The sequence below is a fragment of the Tympanuchus pallidicinctus genome, unplaced genomic scaffold (assembly GCF_026119805.1).
Source record: "Tympanuchus pallidicinctus isolate F22 unplaced genomic scaffold, pur_lepc_1.0 scaffold20, whole genome shotgun sequence".
Lineage (NCBI taxonomy): Eukaryota > Metazoa > Chordata > Aves > Galliformes > Phasianidae > Tympanuchus > Tympanuchus pallidicinctus.
This window is the reverse complement of record NW_026294722.1, coordinates 5,927,107-5,931,787: the sequence shown is the minus strand read 5'-3', so window position 1 is coordinate 5,931,787 and position 4,681 is coordinate 5,927,107. Positions and strand designations below refer to the sequence as shown.

General features: G+C 45.7%; 1 long non-coding RNA gene across 1 annotated transcript; it reads left to right on the top strand.

Moving 5' to 3' along the window:
- Positions 1-492: 492 nt before the first annotated feature.
- Positions 493-4,376, top strand: LOC128081116 (uncharacterized). The gene is made up of 2 exons (XR_008207005.1): positions 493-712; positions 2,520-4,376. It is a non-coding gene; the product is annotated as an uncharacterized LOC128081116 (long non-coding RNA).
- Positions 4,377-4,681: the final 305 nt, after the last annotated feature.

Below are 4,681 nucleotides of genomic sequence, written 5' to 3'. Positions count from 1 at the left end.
TGACGATGCTAAGTGGAACCATCCTGCAGTGAGGTCATTCGCTTCGCTGCGCTCCTTCCCTTCTCCCAGGGAGGAGATGGCAACTTTCAAGCTGAGAATGAGGGCTTTATTTCCCATCTGTTCTATGCTCTGTCCCTGAGGCTGTCACCCACAGCACTGCCACAACTGCTGTCCTGCAGCCCCCGAGGAGAAACCTCCCTGAGCCAACAGCTTACAAATGCTCCTCGAGAGGCAGCCAAACACGGCCTTTATCAGCACATGAGAGCTTGCAAAGATAACGCTTCAAAGAAAACACGTTCTAAATACACCTTTAAAAGCCTTAAAACGTAATTCCATAAATGTTTGTGTTACTTGGGTGAGAGATAAAGAGAAGTGGTATTGCTGAATTGTAGCGGGGCCGAATACCTGCAAACTTCTCCCGTGTCCCTATCAGATGAATAGTTCACTTATTAACCTAGAGCTGCCTACAGCAGAGCCCTTTCCTTTCTCAATGATCTTCTCCCTGCTGTGGGTTGTTTGCTCGTGGCAGCTCCACTCCACTAGGACATGGGCAGTGATGCAAATCAGAGCAAAATCTTGAATTGAAATCCTTCCCAGTGCTCCAGCCAAACACGAGCAGCTCCCACCGTGCACCTCTGGAGATACTGCCCAACTGCAGCAGGAGGTGAAGACATTTTCCATGGGAAGACTGCAGGAATCCAACAGCCTCACAGTGCGTACGTGGTTTGGCTTCATGGGGAGGGTGGTGATGCATTTTCTGATTAATTTTCCTGCTCTCTGCTTGATGCCTGATCAGGAAGGCGGCACACTGCTTGATGGGGTAATGGCGCATTGAGACAAAGCATCACATCAACACCTTTGGAAACTTTAAGCCTTGTGAGCATCAACCCCAAACAGCTGTTTTAGGACTGAGGATGCCCACATGTAACCCTTAAACCGCATTGATTGGTCTTGGCAATTGGTGCAGCATTTGGTACCCATCCACCAATCTCTTCATGCATTCAGCAGCTGGGCACAGGCAGGGTTGTCCCTTAGGGGCTGCACAGACCCCAGTTTGTGGCCACTGAAAAACATTTTGAAGAAAGCCAGAGGTTTCTGGTTGCCCTGACTGCCACATGGCAGCACTAGTGGGCTGGAAGTAGGAATCAACGGCAGCACAGGGGCAGTGCAAATCCATCCCAAATCTGGTCTGATGTATCCTTCAGTGCTCTCATTCTTAAATAATTACCATTATTCTTAAGGTGCCCTAAACCTTGTGTTCACCTTTCTCTGTATTTAACCTCTATATGTTACAGGTAACCTCTTCTCAATGTCCAGCACTTTCTCCTTTGCAAAACAAACCCTTGGGATTTCTTTGGATGCCAGAAAGCAAGAGTCTGAATAGTTGGTTCAGATCCAGAAGCATTTTCCTCTCTCCCTGTTCCTAAGCCACAGAAAAGGCATTTGCAACCTCTTTGAGCTGTGCAGTGCAATAAGCTGCTCAGAGAAAGGGGCAGGGGGTGGCACTGCTAACCGACAACTCCAGCAATGACAGCAGGGAACCAAAGTCTTCCCTCACCCCACACTGCCCATCGGGAACCTTGATAAGCAAATAGTGTGCAGGAGGGCGGCTCCACACTGCTCCAAGAGGCTCTGCAAACCCCAGGGCAGCGGGAAGGCAGCTGTGAGTGGTGTGCCCCAGGAGATCGAAATCAGGAGACAGCAGAGATGAAGCATCGCAGAGGGAGAAATCCTGTGTTTTCTCTCAAGGAGATGTTGTCACTCCTTTATCTAGTTTGCAAGCTATCTAGGCTGTGTATATGTCGAGCTGTCAGTGACTGGGACACTGAACATATTCCTTTCTGCTTAGCATCTGGGCTGAGCAGCCAGAGAAATGCAATGGGTGCAGCAGCTCCATGGGCAGACCGAGAAGCCCAATCCTTCTCCAAAAGTCCACTGGAATCCCAGTTCTGCACTTGCCCAGTGGTGCTCAGCAGGAACCCAGCATGCAGGGTGACAGATCAGTGCTCCAGTTTGGCCAATGCCATTCACCAACAGTAAATAAACGGCGTAATCATTTCTGCAATCTTTCCTAATGACCATGTCTGAGCCCACCCAGAGGCTCCAGTGTCAAACACTTCTCTGCATGGTGACTGATGCCAGGTGCTCCAAATGCAAACTGTTGGAAACATGTTGAGTGAGAGGTGATGGGCAGGCAGAGTTGCCTTAGGGCACATGTCCAGAGTGACTACCCATGCTTGTTGGGACCACCAGCTCCTGAGAAGAAAACATGTTAAAATATCACCCCTACCATTTCTGTGTGCAAAACAAGGCTCAGAGTGATCTGCTTTTGGGCACAGATTTTGGGGACGGGGCTCTGTTCATCCTTAGGTTATTTCCATATGGTATGCTCTGGCTTGATGGAGATGCCCATCACGGAGTGACAGTGGATACTCTTACAAAAAAACATTAAGAGTGCTGAAGGCCACCACAAAGTTTAATTAATTAGAAATTAATGTGTCATTCTACCTGGGTTACAGAGCAAAGAGATGCCTTAAGATGCATTCAAGGTGGGATGTCATGAAGAAAGGCAAAGGAACTGAAAGCATCTTCCCCTCCTGCCTGGCAGGGCTGGACATGGCTCCACTGTGGGAACCTGCTCCTGATGTGGCTTATGAAACACAAACTCACTGTAACTCATCTGAAAATGCGGCAAGAAGAAAACATTCTCCAGCACGTCAGTTCCATGGGGTGATGCTCCTCTTCCCAGACAGATGGTCTGATTTTTGTGTGTCTGTGTGGAGCCAGGAGCTGGAATTGATGATCCTTTTGGGTATCCTCCAACTTGGGATATTCTATAATTCTTCCAGTCAAATTGCCCATGTTAATCACAAAGAATCTGCTTTTTCTTCCATTGTGCCTGGATATTATGCTTTTCTCTCCACAGGAGCTGAGTGTTGTACAGCAGTGGTGCTGAGGCTTCATTCATTCAGTCTCAGGGTAACAAGGGAGATATTTCTTTAGTTTGTGACAGCTTTGTAGCATGAATTATCTCGTGTTTTACAATGCTCTCTTGCAGTGTGCTGTGCATGCACGCTAGCACTGATAATTTTTGGCTAACGGTGGTATTCAATCATCAGATAAAAACTAATGAAGCAGAGGGCCAGAAGATGTGATGATGATGAGGGGGAGGAATTCAGAGTAGTAGAGGGGGGCAGCCATAATCCAGGCAGGGCTATTGAATTGATGTGAGTGATAATTAACATTCTGATTCATTAAGCAATGGCTTCATTGATGGGATGATTTCAGAGCTGGTGCCAAGCAATAGGAAATTTCTCCAGGGCTCATCCTACCCACGTTGTGCTGGTGCATGACAGAAGTTTTTTCCAACTTTAATGATTCTATGATTAATATAAAATAAAAATGGAAACAGAACTTAAATAGGGCATGTCTGACAGTGCAAGCAAGAGAAGAGTATGGGGAGGCCAATGCTCAAATATTTCCCCATTCTCAGTATTTACTCAGCAGCCCCTTGTACTGAGCCTCCATTGACTCTCAGGCAGGGATGTTGGGGGCTTCCAGCTCCAGCTGCTGTTACTCCTCCAAGTTTTCTGTGATATTGTAGCAGTAAAGAAAGCTGAAATACAGCACTCGGCTCCTCCAGCCTTCTTTTCTATGTGCAGGAAGCCTGTACATCTCCTGGATGAAAATACACGGTGTAAAGAGGTTACTGCTGCAGAGATGGGGATGGCCACATTACTCATGTGTAGCCAAGTGCTGAATCATCTGGGTCACCTTATGAGATGTCATCTGTACTTGTCAAACAGATTTTACAGAAGGAATATTTCCAGGATGTTTTAGGGAGCATTAATACCATTTATATGTATTGCTTCTTTTATCCCTTTGCATAAAAAGCCAGGTGAATCTGGCTGCCCAGGACTTGCAAGGAGAGAAGAGTTACAGTTCAGACATTTCAAAAATCTCCAAAATGCACCTGCAATGGTCTTCTCATCCATCACCATGCTGTCATTCAAGCTTCAGCATGCTGGGACTTCCCCACCCCTCGAGCAAGAGTTGAACAGGAGGGACATGAACAATTCTTCTAGAGGAACTTCAATAGGTTCTCCTCTGCGCCAATGCATTACAGGGAATCATAAACTCAGGAAAAATAACAGTAGTAATAAATTAGAATCATAGAATGATTAATTCTACCTAAACATCAATCAAAGAGATGGCCAAGATCAGAATTTGGTGCTTTCGTTATTCAGCCTATTCGTCCCATGCCCAGTGCCCAGACTTTGTACCAACAGTGCTTTTCCTTCAGAAAAATAAATAAATAAATGAATAAGTAAGCAAGCAGCCAAGTCGCTCTGCTGGCTGCCCTGTACTTTTAAGAAGTGCATTTGGTCTCTTGAGAATGCATCAAAATTTTGATGCTTAGCGGAAAATAAAAATATTTGCACTCAGTTCATTTCTAGAGCTGCACATAAAGTGCTCCCCCTCAGGGCACATCCAAGGAAAAGACTGGAAATAAAATATAAATTCTAAATAGCAGTAAAAAGTTTATCGCTTGGGGGTTATGAGTGTTCAGCTTTTATTACTACAAAAATCAATTTACTGAACTTAGGTTTACTGCAAAATCAAAAAAGTTAAAACCTGAATTCATTCTGCATCCACAGCTTTGCTGCTTCTCCCTTTTGTG